The sequence below is a fragment of the Eptatretus burgeri genome, chromosome 3 (assembly GCF_056783735.1).
Source record: "Eptatretus burgeri isolate ZD-2024b chromosome 3, Ebu_testis_v1, whole genome shotgun sequence".
In the NCBI taxonomy this organism is placed as follows: domain Eukaryota; kingdom Metazoa; phylum Chordata; class Myxini; order Myxiniformes; family Myxinidae; genus Eptatretus; species Eptatretus burgeri.
In genome coordinates this window covers 90,448,982-90,468,981 of record NC_140963.1, presented here as the reverse complement: position 1 = coordinate 90,468,981, position 20,000 = coordinate 90,448,982, and the positions used below count along the sequence as shown (strand labels likewise).

General features: G+C 41.3%; 1 protein-coding gene across 3 annotated transcripts in view; it reads right to left on the bottom strand.

Annotated features, from left to right (window-relative positions):
• LOC147030430 (protein FAM200C-like) overlaps positions 1-20,000 on the bottom strand; it is an 86,361-nt gene that overhangs the window by 60,200 nt on the left and 6,161 nt on the right. For 2 of the 3 annotated variants that reach the window (XM_085874481.1, XM_085874480.1), the window contains exon 2: positions 1-124. This exon is cut by the window's left edge and continues 54 nt beyond it. The gene's annotated coding sequence lies outside the window, so the exon portion shown is untranslated. Of the gene's footprint in view, positions 125-1,423; positions 1,741-20,000 lie in introns of those variants that run through there. The other variant, XM_085874479.1, reaches the window with a different exon arrangement.

Here is a 20,000-nt window from a genome sequence, read left to right as displayed (position 1 = left end):
ATCTGCTTCAGCAAAGCTGTTGTTCCTCCCTGTTTCTAACCCAGTGGCATAGGCCATTGCCATTTGCATGCTGGGAAGTGGATGATGTTCAAAGATTGAGAACAGGGAAATAGAGAGTTGTGGCCTGGCTTGGAAGAGAGAAAACAAAAGCCAGAAGGGACAGATGGAGAGTTCTGCTTATTCCCACAATGCTTAATTAAATGCAAGATATATTTTGAGAACACAAAGAAAATATATTTAAATGACAGCTGCTTTTGCAGCGACAAAGCACAGCATAATCATTGAATCGTTGAACATTGATTTTACATTGTTACACTGAGGTTAAAGAAATTGGCGACAATATATCATTACATTTAATGTGCCTGCACCATGAAGCCAGAACTGTGAAGGCAAATTAAATTGTGGGGGAGGGGGGAATTAAGAAGGAAATTAAGCGCAGGAGGAGACCACTCGGCCCATCATGTCTCTACCACACCGATACCAGATTAATGAAATCTGTCAAAATGACTTAATTTCATTGGTGGAATATGGGGAGGAGTGGGGATGAGAACAGTGTGGCAGCTTGAGAGATATCACAAGGGTGCTAAAATCAAACAAGGAAATAAGTATTGTGTGTGCGTGCGTGCGTGCGTGTGACCAGGTGGTGAAATGTTAACTAGCACTGAAATGTAAAAGTCCCATTGGAGTTAGAGAGTTGGCCATGCCCAGCTGTGAGCAGAATTGACATAAGCTTAGATGGTGTGAGCATCGAGACTGAGAGAGGGACTGAGACAGCCATGGCCTTCTGGAAAGCCTGTACGAGGCTTTGTGGTGGGCCATCTTAAGAGAAGAATGCCAGAGAGGATCTTAGTTCTGGTTTTGGGAGGAAATGCCACAAGTGTTTGGTCATTGCCACTTTTGCTGTAGGTTTTGCCTTGACTTGCTCTGTTTTGTGAAGTTCTGGTTACAGCTTCAAAGTTTTCTTTTGCGATTCCACAGCAAAATTGTTCCGGATGAAGTAACCCCAAACAAATTTGTGTGTCCGAGTCGACTGCACAACATATATACATATACTATATATCAGTGCCTTCGGAAAGCATTCGCACCACGAGGACTTTTATCACATTTTGTTGTGTTACAGCCTCAATTTAAAAAGGATTAAATTTAAATTATTTGTGACCAATCGACACAAAACACCCCATAATGACAAAGTGAAAACACGTTTTTAGAAATTTTTACAAATTAATTGAAATGAAAAGCTGAAATTGCTTGCATCAATCTTAAAGTCAGAGGCCATTCATTTTTTTTCAATCTTGAAGTCAGATGCCATTCATAGTAAAACCAAATATCAATTCTAATACTGCATAACAAACTAAAACTGGAAGTCATAATAAGAGCTGAACACCTGAAAAGCACGTAATACGAGCGTACTAAGATCTCGTACCTGAATGGTACCTCGTTGAGCCTTCATGGAGATAGACTTTGTCAGCTTCTTCAAGAGCTTGCACAGGTGGAGCATTACAACATCATGTACTACCATTTAGGAGGGAGTCAGAGTGGGCAGGAGCAATATTTAGTGGAGCTTCTTACACAGTTAGCGGTGGGAGAGAAGGTGTGGGTTGCAACCCGGAAGCCGCGAGATATTAGGCTGCGAGCAAAGCTGTGCACTACCTCAAACTTATGACCAGCTGCAAGTTATAGCCATTTATAGCAGTATGAACCACATCAGACTTAAGTTTTTCGGTAATCGAGTCAAAGTCTACTCAAGTATTTTCCACATCTTGTAGAAGAGATGCGAGCTATCATCAGCCAGCATACACATTGATAAATGGCCCTATCTGCGAAACACCAGGATATCTGGGCCGAGATTAGAACCCAGGCTTGTTGCTGGGCTGAGATTAGAATCCAGGATAGACAGCTTAGAATGCATAGCTCTCAGCTATCCTGCCAGCCCAAAGCTTTATCTCATTCTGGAGATGGAATGGTCTCGTGCTTACGAACATTTTGTAGCTTTTTCTAGATAGAGAACCTTCTCATATTTATGAGTGGTGTTCTCAAGAGAGGGGCTTCAGGAATGTATGAAAACAATCCAAACAACTGTGACAAAGCGGAGCAGAGATGGCAAGAGGAAAGTTGAGGCAGTCCTCATTCGATTAGCTGTCAACAGTGCTGCGCCTGTGTGTTCATGTTTTCCTTGTGTTTTATCTTTAAAATAAATGCAATGTTGGAATATGCCCAACTGACATAAATGGATCAGAGCAACCTGAGTTTTAAGACATTTGGGGGCTTGTCTGGAATTGATCTTTCCATTGGCACTATTGACCGTAGCACAGAAGGTACATGAATGAGGCAAGAGTGCCCAGGGTGGTATGGAAAGCAGAGTCCTTATTTTCTTCTGGCTGGTGAAGGAAATCAGTGCATGTGTGTCAAATGCTGGCAGAAACTTCATTGGCGATCGTCTTCCAGAAACAGTGGATCCTGCGTGTGGTTCGGCTAGGGCAAGAGGAGTGTTCTCACAGAGGCGGCTTTGGGTCCATATCTAAATGGGCCATTGCTGATCCTCTCCAATCACAGGTGCAGGAGTGAGTTATGTCCTGTTCCCTGCATCTGGTACCTGTGTGATGGTGTTCATGACACCGCAAGCAGAAGGCGGTGTGACTAATCAATACTTTGGAGAGTAAATGTAGCAGAAATGTGCCGTTACAACTTGTGAGTTGACGTGCTGATTGCCATCCAAGCATGGAAAGGTTTACCAAATTGAGGATGGAAAAGTTGTTTGGAGATGGGAAGTAATTTGGCCTGAATGTAAAGAACTGCTGTAGTTTGTGGCTGAACAGCAGGCTCGAGGGAGAGAGGTAGCAGAGCCAAAGGCAGCAAGGGAGTGAGTTGGCATTGCATCATTGAGTGTTAAGCTGCCATCATTAGCTGGTGGACATTATTTCAACAATGTGTATGAGGCCAGCACCTTGATCAAATTCAAAATTACTCCCCTCACCTACAGCGGGCACTTTATTGGCGACCTAACACCCCCCCCCCAACCCCCTCCACCCCAAACTCCTCCAGGGTAGCATGACATCAGCCACCATCCAGGACTATAGATTCAAACAAGTCACAGTCATTTGTTTCCTCACAATGGTGGCAAACCCATGTGCGAATGTCAAAGGAAAGAACAAGTCCCGATTTTACACGTACTGTATATAGAGGCGTAATATATTTCAAAGATAAAAATGCTGCAAATAATGTCTTGTGAAATTCACTCCATATTATGCTTGAGAGGTTGTGGAACTTCAGTGACTCACTAAACCATAAAGCTTTCTTTGAAAAAAAAGGTGACCCATAATTCAGGCAATGAATTTTCATTACTGCTAGCAGGAATGGCTGTATCATTTTGTTCTCTCTTTACTTTATAGTCGATTTACAATTCCACTATAATTTACCTCTATTTCTAAACAAGAGCATTTGTAAGTCGACTTCAATTAATGAAATTGTTACTCAACATAAAAAGCTGTTTTACGTTATGTTTTTTTTTTGCAAGTTTTGCAATTATTTTATCTTTCTGAAAAATGAAGGCGTCAATTGTCACGAATATTTCCCTGTGAATAGGTGTAGAATCTCATGGTGAAGTGAAGTAATAGAGAGGGTGAATGTTAAAATATGACCACAAAATGGAGGGGAACAAGAAAACATGGGACCAACAGAAATGCAAAATCAAAGAATGTGTAAACAATTGCTCTGTAGCATTTGTTCGTGGTCTTCGTCAACAACAACATTTTGGTCAACATAGACGGTGGAGGGATGTTGCTGCAGGATTTTGCAATCCATTGTGAAAATAGAACACTTACTGCATTTTTGGTGGTGATTTCATAGGATGTGAAAGTTAAAACCCGAGATTCATTGGACTATTGTGAGTATCTCATTTGTAGATCTTTTTTGAACATCCATCATGTGTGGAAAACGACGAGGATAAAAAGGTTACAACAAAAGTGTTTTTTTTTCCAAAGATATACAACATGAAGCACGTATTTCATGATATACTCTCGTTCTGACAAGAACAGCTAGCAACTTGCTTTGAAGATTCACAATGCGAAACATTTGCTAATGAGTTTACATTCCACTGAGCATTCCAAGAACAAATAGGAAGTTTGTCAATGACGAGAGTAATGAGGTCCTAAAGGCATGGGGAATACCTTTAAAACTGTGAGCATTGTACAATGGGTATGTAAGCCATGTACTTGGGGATGTTAATTAGCCAATCCAAACTCGACAATGTCGGTTGTTTAAAGATTATTATTTACAATAACAATTCAAAAATGTGCAGTGTTGTCTTGAGACTGAATGTCCTGTTTAGTGTTATTACACTGTCACAAGCAGGCTTCCACAACAAGGGCATTCAAACTTTGGGATGTATGGGGCAGTTATGAGAGGTGGAAAAACCTTTCAAGAAAAAGTTTATAAAATCCAGATAAAGAATGATTTTCATACCCTTTAGACTTTAGAGCATTGGAAATAATTGTATGCTGTCTTGTACATTAAAAAAAAAAAATGTGGTGTATAAAATGAGTGATGAATCCCTTGCCCCCAACCCTCCGCTAACCCTTCTGCCACCTCCAACCCAGTAATCTTCCAAACTTAAAGAAAAGTTAGGTCGTTACATGTTATTGTAACATAGACTACAAAAACCACTTGTTCCACCTTGCTCCACCATGTCCAAACCTAGCATGCTCACGTCCTTCAGTTAATATTAATTCTAAACAGCCAACTCGAGCAGCCAATTTGAAGAGGGTTGCAGCACAACGATTTTCGAAAGATGGCATTGGAGCTTTAATATTTCAAGGCAAAAAAAAGCAAACGAGACGGCCAGCTTACCATCCCTATTCAAATGACAACACAACATTCCCCCCTGCATGCAGTGCTCCCACTGAGCACAGCATCCTCAGAGCAGTTTGAAAGCTCAATAGCAAGCACGCAACCAATTGCCCGATCCTGGCATTTAGATTGTGAATTAATGCTAATTAACCAATAGGCTAGTGGGAAGGCAGCGTAATGCCTCAAGGAAAAGGAGGTCAAACTGTTGGATTTGATGAGTAGTTTGGACGTTGAGTGGGAAAACTAGTAGAAAATTGATTATCACAGCCAATAAGTACAGGGTTTCAATCATTAAAGGTTCCACAATATCTGTGTCTTCTTGTTTTTGTTTTAAGTAGGCAATTAGGTCAGTACCAAACTCAAACAATACCATATAACTGCGATCACAAAACGATTGCCAAGAGTAAGCTGGGGGATGCTTACCCTTGATGATAGTCTGCGACTTGCCCTTGGCCCACGATCCAATAATGGCTATATGTTTTTTGAATCACCATATGACTGTGACCTTCAACATTTAGGGATAGAGTGTAAATTAAGAAAATATGTCCCCATGTACAATCTATCCATAAAACTCAACATCATGAAAATCGGAGGAAATTTATTCAAGGTATGATCAAAAATGTGTTTTTTGTTAATTAGGTCACAATCCCCCCTCCAAAAAAAGTCCAAAGACATGAAACAAATATCAGGTGCACAACTTCGATGTAGGTATACGATTATGATGCAAGAACATCTTGGAAGGCCAAGTGGTCTGAGATTCTGTGTTAGTAAAATTGAGCGATGACAAAAAAAAAAAAATGTGTTTTTGTTTTTTAAATACTGTTATTTGACCTGGACCGCATCATTTTTTCAGACTGCCATTTGATCTTGATCTCTTAGGGATATGATGTAAATAAAGTATAAATGCGCCTTGCTCTAGGCTATCCAGGGAGGGCAATTTCGTTCCGATAGGACAAACTTTAGTCAAATTATGGTGAAAATTGTTAAAATATCCATAATTGGGTCATGACCTGAAAAATGAGAGATCAAGGTCAAAAATAATTATGTCAACCCTGCATAGTTTCCTATTCCCATGATTGATGCAAAATTTCATTCCGAATGTCCCAGCCGGACCGTAGATACAGCTCAGACATTAGCAGAAAAAAGGGAGAAAAACCGAAATGATAATTCAGCACTCCAAGGGGTCGAAGAGCTTGACCGTTAACTCAGAGGGATAAGATATAAATAAAGCATAAATGCTCCTTGCTCTCAGCTATCTAGGGAGGGCAATTGCGTCCTGATTGGATAAACCTTGGTCGAGTTATGGTGAAAGTTACCTTTAAAATTAGGTAAAAATCAAAACAATGTCGTCAACCTTGCATAATTTGTATTCGTATTGTTGAGGACTTAGCCTCTGGATAACTTCCAGAGAGTGGTGTGCCTCGAGAGACCACGAACGCCGACTGCAAACCATAACTCGGGCCAGATCCTCTCGCCCAAAGTCGCTTTACCGTACCAGTGAATTTAGCATGTTAGACAAGGAATCATGCCTGAAACTATGCGGCGGTTAATTATTTGACCAAGCGAACCAACTGACTCCGTGTGCCACATTACTTGGCACACAGAACTACAACACTGGATCCCAAAAAGAATGACGGAGAGGTTGGGTTGAGGGGAAAGAGGATGCAGAGGTTGATAGAAAAGAAATGGGACTTTTTGTCACATCCCAGCGAACCTTCAACAACCTCAGACAAGGTTATTGCTCAAGGTGTCCAGACTCAAGGTTTGTGCCGGGGGCCCCTTCCCCTTCTCTCCACCTATTCGCAGGTTGCAAAGTTTTTGTTTCTCTCTTCTCTCCTGTTCAGAAAATCCCCTTGTGTCCATGAGTTGTCCAATCCTACTATCCCACTGTCAGTGTGTTGCCTTCTACCCTCTGATACATTTTCCTTCCTTTGGCCTACACTTTGTGTATGTGCACACACACACACACACACACACACACACACACACACACACACACACACACGAGCACACACACTACGAAAAAATGACAGAGCAACTTAAATTAGTGAAGCAGTACTCCGCCAACATTCAAAAGAAATTTGGCCGAGGTAAGTGCACTAAGTGCACACTCATTAAAGGTAGACCAACAAAAATGGACAATATAAAAATCGACCTAAATACAACAATACGTGAACTCAAAAATGAAGCATCTTACAAATACCTCAGATTAAGGCACTGTCACACCTTGACGATTTAGCCAGCAATGGCAACGTATAAAAATGTACGTAAAACGTTGGCGTACGCTGAAATTTTGATGTTTTTTTTTTTAAGTTTTGGTCGTATTCATAACGTGTTGGTCGTATGCATAACATATTAGTAATGGGCACAGAACGTTTTGTTGTCATATAGATAACTTATACCAACGAATTATTAGCGTGTTGTCGGCGTTCACAACCTGTGCCCAACTATACTTTAACTTAGGCATAGCTCGCTGCACGTATCGCCGACAAACTCGTGGCGTAGCCTGTTAAAAACCTGCCACACGCCAATTTAAATCATAACCTCCTGAAAATTGGAAGTGTCAACCAGGCAGTCACACCTTGACGATTTAGCCAGCGTATGCCGACCTATGAAAAATGTGTCTAAATAGCTGGCACACGTCGAATACGGTATGGGTAAGTTGTGTATACGTTAAGAGCACGCTGAAAAACGATGAAGTACGCTGTCATATTTCGTGGTACGTTTAGTACGTCGTGAAATTTCAAGCATGCTGAAAATTTTACGACGTACTCACCGTATGGCTCACACGTTCCGCTACGCTGGGAATAAGTTGTCGGCACGATATGCGATCGTTGACACACGTCGACACAAGTTCCTTGTAAGTTACTCATAAGTCAAAACACGTCGAGGTAATGTTTAGCATACCCGAAACTTATTTTCTCCATCAAGGCTCATTTTCTTTTTCTCCTTGGCTCCGTGAAGGCACGTGACGAAATATCTGAAGTTGTTGTTGTTGTTGTTTTTTATTACTATTTTTTTTTTAGTCTATCACGAATTTTAAAATATATTCGGACATTTGCTTTTAAGTTTCGACGTCGACGTGACAATATCCTCAAACAGAAAATATTCACAGAGGAGGAACTAAGAATAAGACATGGGCAAACTGAAGAGGCAATCGGACGTGACGTAACAGCACGTGACGAAATATCGGAAGTTATTGTTGTTTATTTGTTTTTTTTTAAACGCTGCCAATACGCCATTATATGGTAGCTGTAAATTAGAAACACGTTCAGTAAGTTCTGTGGTCGTCCGGAAGACGTCAATCAAATACGTCTACATACGTCAATATGTGTTGGAGGTACGTTACACATAGGTTCAAAGCACGTTACTCATAGGTTAGAAATAAGTTTTGGGTATGCTAATCATTACCTCGACGTGTTTCGACTTATGAGTAACTTACAAGTAACATGTGTCAACGATCGCATAACGTGCCTACAACTTATGGCCAGCGTAGCGGAACGTGCGAGTCATACGCTGGCATACGTCGTAAAATTTCAAGCATGCTAAAATTTGAGGACAACCGCAAAGTACAACGATGAAAGCCAGCGTACTACGACGTATGGCAGTGTTTTCCAGCGTGCTTTTAACGTATACACAACTTACCCTGAACGTATTCGACGTGTGCCGGCGTTTTAGACAAATTTTTCATACGTCGGCATACGCTGGCTAAATCGTCAAGGTGTGACAGCACCTTTAGAAGAGGCTACCAAATATGTGAAGAAGAAATGCGCAAAATAATCGCCAAAGAATACCTGCATAGACCGAGGATGATCCTGAAAACACTTTTCAACCCAACAAACAAAATCAAAGCCATCAACCAACTCGCAATAATGCCTTGCCTTGGCTTCGTAGTTAGGGTGCCTTGCTTGGGATCCTAGGCTCCTGAATTAACACCAGGTGAGGTTGACTCAGCCGTCATCCTTCAGAGGTTGACAAGATGAGCACCAGTGTATTGGTAATAGGGGCACTGCATCAGCGGCATAGCCACGTCCCTAACCAATGATGCAACCAGCAGCCTCAAGGCTACACACGAGAGTGTGTGTGCGTATAACTAGCAATACCAGTGTTCCAATACGGATGTGGATTATTAAACTGGCCACAAGTGGAAATCAACAAGTTAGATTTCAAAACAAGGAAACTCCTCACGATCCACAAAATGTTCAACAAATATCCCTGCTGAAAAAAAAGAATGTACTTGCCGAGACGAGGAGAAGGTAGTGACCTGATGGAACTCCACCAAATGCGCAGAATGAAAACTTTGGGATATGCTGAGCAAGTGAAAAGTTCGACAGATGACCGAATCAAATTTGTTTGCAAACACGAAAATAACAAACCAGAAAAAGTATCTCCAACTTACCGAGCAAAAATTTCCAAAGACAGGTGCGAGTAGAAGATGTCATACATGAAACCGAAACAGCAATGGATACAGCAACAATGATTGCAAAAAATACAAAGAAAGAACAATAAAGCGAATATCAACAGATATACACCGACAACTGTGACAGCGATAAAACAGCAGGGAGAATGGGGGGGAAAAAAAAATAAGAGTTGGCCAGATTAGGCATCGACAAAGAAGACTCATTGGAATGGCTAAGAAGAGGTGAGCTCAACTGGGATGGTTAACGAATCATAATAAATACCCATGACCAAGTACACTTCATCAACGGTTTTAAAAACTTGGTGGGACTGAGTCTCTGACAAGTGTAGAATTTGTAAGGTAGAAACAGAAAGCACGAGTCACCTGCTATTGGCATGTTAAAAAAAAACTCAACTCAGAACAGCTGTACACACAAAGGCACAATAAATATGTGGAATAAAACACTGGCACATTTGCAAAAAAATTTCAATATCCGAGTTCCCAAAAACTCATGTGAACATGAACCAAAAGCAATCATTGAAAACAAGGAAATAACGCTCACATACGACCTGATGATCCCATCGAGTGTAAACATAGAAAACAAAGAATTGTGACCAGATATTGTACTCAGATACAAAAAAAGAAAAGGCGTCATTACTAATTGAAGTGTTAGTACCCAGTGATTTTGGCACAAAGCATAAATAAAGAAAATGACCAAATACCAAGAGTTCAAGAATGGAGTGAAAAGATCCTGGAAGCTGAAGAATGTCAAAGTTGAACCAATGATAGTTAGAGCTACGGGAATGATGATGAAGAACCTCACAGAGATATTAAAAACCATCCCTGGGAAGATTATGACAAACGAACTACAGTTGGAAGCTGTCCGGGGCTCAGTGACGATCTTGAAGAGAGTCCTCGGCACAAAACTTTGAGAACAGAAAACTTCACAGCTTGGTCCATAAATCGTGACCCCCTTACCGAAATAAAGGTGGATACTTTGAGACCTGGGAGGACTTCGTTTCACCTTCTGAAACTTGCATATGAAGATAACGAATAACACACATATGCGCGCGCACGCACACACACACACACACACACACACATTGCTGGAATTATTAAAATCCAAATTAAAATCAAGTTTACCTCCCTGCCTTTGCTTGCCATGACATCCACTGCCATGTAACCGGCACGGCCCGTGACGTCATCGTCGGCCGGCTGCGCACCGGCCTACGCAGCAACGGTTCCTGTCATTGGATGGTAAATAAATGGCCATAACTTGGGAAGCACTTGTCCAATTAATATCAAACCTTGAAAAGGCACATTCTCAGGTCCCTAGCAATGTACCTGGCAAGTTTTAATTACATCTGACAAGTGGTTGTCGAGAAACAGCTGCCACACACACACACACACACACACACACACACACACACACACACACACACACACACACACACACACACACACACACACACACACACACACACACACACACACACACACACACACACACACAACCCTTAAATATCGCTGGTTTTGACTAATCACGGCCACCTCTATATGTACTGATTTAGTTATCATGGTTTTTAATTTTGACCAATCACTGTTTTTGAAGTAAGCAGTGATGGTTATCCTGCTCCAAGAGCCTTTTGCTTTGTTTTTTTCTCATTCACTGTTTATAATGTACTTTCAATGTAAAACGATAGACAAAAGTGATTCTTTTCATTCTGTTGATTTGTTGCTTCATTGAGCTGCAGAACTATTTGTAAAATGAACACTTTGACGGATTACAAAGGAAAACGATTTAAGAGATTAATCGAAGAGGATTGGTGTGGGTGAGGGGTAAGTTTAATCAGGTTTTGAATAGTTAAACTGCTTCAACATAGGAGGAGACTTCATCGTAAGGCCGATTTGTATTTATTTTACATTTATCACCTCCATCATCGAAAGTGGAAGGAGGTTATGTTTTCACCCGTCTGTCTGTTTGTCTGTTTGCCAATCGCCTACAGGTCACCATTCTAAACTGATGTCATGAAACAGTACCAAGTTGTAGTGGTAGTTCTCAACTTGGAAGCAAATTGATTTTGATGTCAAAGGTCAAAGGTCATCTTCAGGTCGAATTTCTAAAATCGTCATTTTTCATCCGATTGACTTGAAAGTTGAACAGGATTTGCATAGTGCATCACTGAATTTGGAAATCAACTATTCTTGAAGTCAAAAGGTCAAAGGTCAACTCAAGGTCAAACTTCTAAAATCATAAATTTAAATGTGAAAAATAATCAATTTTCACCTGATTGACCTGAACTTTGATTAAGATTGTCAATATTAATGTAAATGAAATGTACAATTTTATGCATCCATGGTAACATTTGCAGAGGGGGTGGATTTTGCAAGTATTATGCTCTGCACGATGTCTTTTTCTTGTAACGTAGCGAAAAATTTTTTTTTGCCAAGTTTGTTGGTCTGTAGCGTTTGTCTGTTTGTCTTTGTCACACGATTTTTGCCCACAGTTTTCAAACAATCATTTTGAAATATTTTGTGTATGTAATTGACGCACCAAGGACAGCAACGCTTAATTTTGGTGAAGATCTGAATCCGGATCTGGATCTGAGAAATTTTAAAGTGATTCTTCACCATTGAGAGATAGGGACAAAAACGATGCATAACACAATCTATCTATAATTCCAGCAATGTGTGTGTGTGTGTGTGTGTGTGTGTGTGTGTGTGTGTGTGTGTGTGTGTGTGTGTGTGTGTGTGTGTGTGTGTGTGTGTGTGTGTGTGTGTGTGTGTGTGTGTGTGTGTGTGTGTGTGACAGCTGTTTCTCGACAACCACTTGTCAGATGTAATTAAAACTTGCCAGGTACATTGCTAGGGACCTGAGAATGTGCCTTTTCAAGGTTTGATATTAATTGGACAAGTGCTTCCCAAGTTATGGCCATTTATTTACCATCCAATGACAGGAACCGTTGCTGCGTAGGCCGGTGCGCAGCCGGCCGACGATGACGTCACGGGCCGTGCCGGTTACATGGCAGTGGATGTCATGGCAAGCAAAGGCAGGGAGGTAAACTTGATTTTAATTTGGATTTTAATAATTCCAGCAATGTGTGTGTGTGTGTGTGTGTGTGTGTGTGTGTGTGTGTGTGTGTGTGTGTGTGTGTGTGTGTGTGTGTGTGTGTGTGTGTGTGTGTGTGTGTGTGTGTGTGTGTGTGTGTGTGTGTGTGTGTGTGTGTGTGTGTGTGTGTGTGTGTGTGTGTGTGTGTGTGACAAGGACATATGATTCGATTTTGGTGAACGTCCAAATCCAGATCCAGATTCGAGAATTATAAAATTTTTATTCAAAAATGTATTGGGCCTGATGCAGTATGATCTCGTGGATCAGGAATTGCATTGCGGAGATATGCACTCGACCAAGTGCCCTTCTAATTTCACCTGTGATGTGTTTGTTTTTGGCTGCTGCCGTCGACCTTGTGCTCTATTTTCTTTAAGCCCAGGAACCTAACCCCATTATTCCCACAAGAACTTGGTTTTAAATATCACAGAATTTTCCAGGAAGGCAACCACTGTGGTAATTAAAGGTTGATTGTATATATGCACACACATGCAAAGATGGATACTTTGAGACCTGGGAGGGCTCATTTCCACCTTCTGAAACCTGCATATGGAGATAACCAAATACACACACACACACACACACACACACACACACACACACACACACACACACACACACACACACACTGCAACTTTAAATTTTATCACTTTGGATGAACATATGATGGAAGCAATTTGTAAATGGCATACGAAAGCATAATTCATCACGTTTTTACACAATACAGTTTAAATTACAAGGCATTAACATCACCACCATCCTTCATAAGATATTCAATCTGATTTTCTAACTCGTTAAAATCATTCTCCAGTTGCTGTTGAATGATTTCATGAATTATATTTGTGATCCTCGAGATAAGTTCATCAAAAGAATGTGGTTTTGATGAGGAAATAACAGTTTCAACCTCGCTCAATGAAAGTAGTCTAATGGAAACAGGTCAGCTGAACAATGTGGCCAAGCGCTTGGTCCACATCAACTGATCCATTTGTCTGGGAAGATGCCATTCAAGAACTACCGCATATTCAAAATTTAGTGGCAGGGAATACCATCTCGCTGAAAGAAGGTCCTGAAAGATTTCATAATCTGAGTTCAAGGACAAACAATTCTATCACATTGCAAAGTAGCATTCATTGTTGACTGTTGCAGCCTCTATAAAGAACGGACCTATGATGCAGGACCTCCTGGGAGCCGAGGAGACATTGATTTTTGGTGTCTCTTTCATGTTGCCAGATTTCCTGAGGTTTTTCTGTCCCGTGAATGTGGCAATTGCGGCAGATGGCTTTGCAACTGATGTGGAATATCACCTCATCAGAAAATGTTACCTTTTTAAGATTATTTAAGAAGATTAAGACTTATTAATGATTAAGAAACCCAGGGGGATTGTGCATTTTTATATTTCAACTGTTGACACATATCTTAGCCTGCATGGTAGTCATCTTTCATGCAGCACTGAACCACCTGAATCTTGTAAGCATGTTCATGAAATTTCACTTTGAGAATTTCGTTCATTGTTGATTGCAAGATGCATAGGTCACCAGATGCACATTGCAACGACTTTTGTGGACTCCTTTCAAATGCTTCCTGGATGACAGCCACAGTTTCATCGCTGATTTGAGACCTTCCGTATCATGGTCTGTCATTCAATTATCCAGTTTCTTTGAACTTTTTCATCCAACGGTTAATCGAGTTCCTATCTGGTGCATGTTTCATATAATCAGCAGTGAATTTTCATCTCTTGGCTGTTATGGACTTCTGTTCTGTGATCCAAAACCACAGTTAACCTTTTCTTCTACTGCCACTATTTTCAATCAGTTTCAGCATCTTCAATGAGATGAAAAGACAGACATAACATTAACAAATCTTTCTGAATTATACTTTAATATGGCAATTATGGTTTGCTTCTGTCATGTGTACATCCAAACTTATTAAAGTTTAAAGTTGTACAAGGATCTCATAAAAAAAAACCTTGTACAGTATACGTGGATGCATGCACAGACAAATGCATGCGCACACACTATGTTACATACAATGCCGATGAGAGCTACTGCTTCTTGGGAGAGGACACCTCACAACAACTCTGCTCAAAGTCCAAGCCCAGCTTCAGTTAGAAGTAGTGCCTAACACATCTTAATAAATCTTAATAAGGGTGACGCACAATATCCATATGCTGGCCTTGTCCTCCAAGTGGGTGAGGTTTGATGAAGTACAGAGCATAATGCTCTCAGTGAAATCATTGCAAATTTTGCTGCCTACAGTGGCAGTCAATTAAAACTGGACATCGTTACTGAGTTTAAAACCCAAATATATCACACACATCTATAAATATACTTTCTTTTTTGTTGTATTATTATTCAAACATTTATGCTTGCACATCTAAATGTAATATTGCACTTCTGTACTAATTATTAGTTGTCAACATAATGCAAACAAATCAAATCAACCCTGGGTTAGTTAAATAAGATCGCCTGTTTAACAGTTCCCATCAAGCAAATGTTTGCCAACCATTTTATTGACATTGGCATACAAATATTCAAACAATATTTCTCATGCTATCAGAAACTCTTCATCCCAGCTGAACACTTTGTGCAGAAAATAATTGCAAACTGACATTGATAAAGTCTGGAAAGGGAGAGCAGACCGTGTTGTTTTACTCCAAAACAATGAAGACACTAAAGTGCTTATTTTAATAACTTTACTTTCCAATATTCCAAAGACAAGATATTACAATTCCTTCAAATTCAACATTTCCTTCAAACGTCCCATGTCTGCATTTTATCAGTCTTCAATTAAATGTTAACACAGACTTAAGAGTTTCTTAAAACCACATTTTCAGTCCTCTCACTTATTGCTATTTATGCAGTGATGTCTCAGCAAGCTTCTCATTTGGAATACAAAACATAACAAATATTATGACGTGATGTCGTCTGCATCGATCCACTTTTGAAAAAAAATCAAATTAAATCAAAAGTGTACGATGTTAACCCATAAGAAAAATTTCCCCGCGTGGTGCCGATGGATACACGGGCGAGGAATCGTGAATCTCAACATTGGCATTCCAGGTGCATCAGGCCGGCTCGACTCGCCTCGCCTCGTCGGCCTCAAAACAATACCGGTTATAGAAATGAAGTGCACTCAATATGCAGTAGAAACACTATTTGTACATCCGAATGGAATTTGTACTCGGATGCCTGCTCACTGTGTACATCATAACAGTCTCCAACAATTATAATGAACCTGCGATTTTAATTTTACAGGCAAAATGAAAAGGAAAATTCAAATTTTGTTTATTTAGCAATGGGTACGCGCAGTAGAAGCAAGCTCACTTAGGCATGTTGAAGTTTTCTATTTCAATATTTAATGAAGCCATCAACTGCTGTTCACATGCATTTGTAATACTCTTGGTCTGTCCCTTATTACCTCCCTCGGAATCTCACGGAGTTTACATAACATAATGCTTCCTTGATGAATTTCTCGAAGAAAATGCAATGCAGCATGTAGATCACAGGGTTAGGATGATGATAATCATTTGGATTAAATATGACTAAAACGTTCAAATTTTAATCTTTATCTCAGCCAAAAAGGAGGTGCACTGTCTTTCTGAAATGGCACTATTCATTATCAGATATTTTCCTCTAATTATGCTTTTGGTTCCAATGTAATTATTACCCACTTCTTCCGAAATTAACAAAACTGATGTATGAACCATGCACAAGACACACCACAAAGCTAAATTGTGTTTTCTTTCATAAATACTTTACATCAACTGCAAGCACCCGATGCAACGACGAAGATTTAAGCGATAGTACATGGCGTATGAAACGTTCATCTCCGTCAATGCGTTGATTCATCATGTGCCATTGGAGATGTTTCAATGCCTCTCTCAAGCATTTCTCTGAAATTAATTTCATTTGGTGCATTGTTATTCCACAAGAATCATGTCTATTAATGTCCTCATTCTTGCATGGAACATCCCGATCCGATGTACCGTACTCTGTGTTACAGTGTTGGTTCCGCTCAAGCATTTCTTGGCCTGGGGTCATGCTGGCCAGTTTGCCATCCCTCTCCCATCAGTAGTTAGGGCAGGAATTTGGCCAGGGTGCTGGCAAGAGCTCACCTACTGTTTGCGAAGGACACCGACCGTTGGGTATTTAACATCCACCAACTAATGCCGACATATGGGATTCCCTGTTTAACATCCATCCGATGGATGGTACACAGGATTGATGAATCAACAATGCCTGTGAAACATCGGGATGACAGTTTATAGAGGAGTCAGGATTCAAATACAGGTGAGACAAAAGGTGCATCCAGTAAAGAAGTAATGAGATCTGCTAATCCACTAAAAAAAAACAAGCAAGAACAGATCCGGTCTCAGGTGACGTTTCATCCGCTTTACAGTGAACTTCCTCAGGACAATAGATCAATGCACGTGTCCACTTTTGTTGCCGAGGCGACAATCCGTTTCTGGTCATGTGCAGGTGCAAGAAGTCAATTGAGAAGTGTTTTTATTTTGCTGAACCTCAAGTAAATAGATGCAAAATCACATCATCAATGGTCTTCTCTCCTCGTTGTATTTCCTCATGATCTGGTATGGTGTGTGTGGGGGTGAGTGAGTGTGTACGTTCGTTTTTGTTGTCACGAACATGACTGGCTTCATGTCTGGGTTGTTGGACACGGTGATGTGCGAGTTGCATGATTGGTGGAGGTTCCGTTGGGTGTTGTACATGTGTTGGCATGGTGTTGTGGATCGAGCATTGTTGTTCACCTTGTCCAGCTGTTTGCAACATCAAGTTTTGCCATTTGTATCAGAGGTATGGGTTGTGTGGGTATGTTTATGGTCTCCCCAGTTCGACCACCCACGCAACTCGATGTGCCATGCCTCCAGAATCAATCTGTCATTTGTCGGACGTCGTATCGAGGACATGGGTGCCATCCAAGTCCAATTTGTTGCCAGATTGCAGGCAATCATGTGCTATTCCTGAGTGTATCACCTTTCCAGGCCGAACAGCTCAATCATGTTCACCTACAGCCTTTGTTTCAAATTCCTTCCTGGCTCACGAATAAATAAAAAAAGAGCACAACAGACCATCAATGATGCGATTTGGCGTTTGTTGCCTAAGATTCGGCAAAATAAAAACACTTCTCAATTGACATCTTTCACCGGCATATGACCGGAAATGAATTGTCGCCTCATTAATTAATAAAAGCAGACACGTGCTGAGGCTTGGGGTCTATGAGCCTGAAGAAGCTCACTGGGAAGCGGGTGAAACGTTGCCAGAGACCGGATATGCTCTTCTTCTTTTTTTTACAGAGACAAGGCTCATGGAAGAGCTAAACACAGAATGGATCAGGACACAACATAACAAAAGGAGCAGCAAAAAGAGAAAGGTGAAATGCCAACAGCAGAGCCGAAGGAAAACATAGACGGAGACGTACAGACAATGGACACAGGTAATGATGAAGGGTTGAGGTGAATGCAAGGGGTGGACAAGATGGATACAGAAGCAGGGGAAAAAAAAATTGGGAGACGGGGTGGGAGTGGTTTAACAGGTGTAGAAAAGATCATGGTTGTGGATGAGGGATTATGACCCGAGATAGAGGTGAACTTGTCTTGAAGCCTTGGAGCGAAGAACGAGATTGAAGAGAATAGGTAAGTTGCTGTAAGAAATGCAGAAATGTAAGATGGATGGAGCGAAGAGAGTGCAGAGGGTGCAAAACGAAAAATGAGGTGGTAGAAAACAGGGAGGTCACCAACCTGTCTGCAATGTGGGAGTAACAGGCCTAGACACCCTGCTTCATCACAGGAAATCCCAATGAGTTTAGGACCATGGTTTCCATGACGCCAAGCTGAGAAATGTGTGAGGCAGGGACGCCAGGCCAGAGGGGAGGGCAGCACTCCATCAAACTGCAGCTGAAGGCGTTGTAGGTAGATAAAAGTTTAGGTGTGCCAAGGAAAGACTTGGCCAGTGACTGGAAAGTTCTGAAATCTTCTGAGAGTGGACACAGATTGTTACAAGCTATTTGGAGCGATCTGAGGTTGCCTGATCTGAGGTTGCCTTCGGTCAGATTTGACTCCCAGAAAGAGAAGGCATGCTGCTTCAAGGCAACTGCCTAAAGGTATAATTCGGTGTACCATGGGAGGGAGGATGGGTATAATAACTGACAACAAATTTGGAAGGATCTTTGTTTCAGAGAAAGCAGAAGTGCAGGTCAAAAAGGTTTGAGTGTGACAGAAAATATGTCGGAAATGTTCGAATTCTGAGTCGATTCAAACCGCCACCATCTGACCCACTCGTCCTTCTTCCCGCTCACCTGGCACCGTAAATCCCCCCTTAAATCAGAGCTCAAGCATATTTACAGATTACAAAATCAAAGGTAAAATGATGCCTCTACAAATTCATAGATCGAGGCAGGCCCATGGAGTCACAGAAGTCCTTTGCTGCAATGCCACGCCTGGTGACAAATGCACCAACACCCAGCCAATTGGCAAGTTGATAGATGATATCAGCACATATGAGGAAGGAGAGTTGGGATTGTTGGTTTTCGGTAGGTCAATGTTGACTGAGAGAGAGAGAGAGAGATATGTAAAGTTATCATTGTTCGGAAGACAGTAGAGCACACAGACAAAGAAGAGGTGGGAGGGGAAGGGAAGTCAGAGCCAAAGGTGCTCCTGGGATTTTGGAAATGTACTGAGCAGTAGACTGCAGTGAGAAATGTAGCTTTTGATGGTAAGTGCAACTCCACCGCCAGGACGGGGTTCATGCCTGTCAAATCGGAGGAGACAATAGCCAGGGAGAGACACAAAAGAGTCAGAGACATCTTGTTGGAAGAAACATTCTGTTAAGCAGATAATATCCAGTATATCAGCAATGGCCTGGATTGAGAGATTTGGCAGGTTGGAGCAGAGGCCTCAAATGTTGGAGATCGACGCAGTTATGGACAGGGGAGAAGGTGGTTGGCAGGGTGCCGGAAGCCTGGAGAGGAGGTGGGGAATTTGGAGAAGGGATGTGAGAACGTAAAAATGGGGTGGGGAAACTCAGAGAGGGAGTGGGAGATAATGGCAAAAGGTGGGGCAACGGGGAGGTTGAGAAAGGGAGGTGCCAAGGGGAAGCTGGGAGGGGGCAAGGCAGGGGAGAAACTATAAGGGAGCAGAAAGTTGAGAAATGAATAAAAAACGTGATAGGACACAAATTTGATAATACACACCACCATGGTATGATTAAAACAGGGAAATTGGATGAAAACACCATTAGAAACACAGGGATGAAACAATAACAGAAAGACATTCTAGATCCGGACCACAAAACTCAGCTTCAATGAACTGCAAACAAGCATGGATGCTCCAACATCCAACATACTCAGACCTGGAACCAGGAATCAAATTTCATCAATGAGTGTGCTCTCCTCCATGGAAGGCTCTCCTGAAGAGAGGTCTGTCTGCTATAGATCCAGAAAAGTCCCACATTTCCTTTTGAAAAGAGGAGGTCATTTTGCCCTGACACCTTGGACAGATGCTAAACTCCTGTCCTAATGTGAAATAGCGGGTATCAGCATCACAGCCATTCCTTAGTAATGATGCAAATCATTTAATCTCAGTCCATTGCACATTCACAAGGACATTAAAGAGGGCTCACTTCTATCACCTACTAC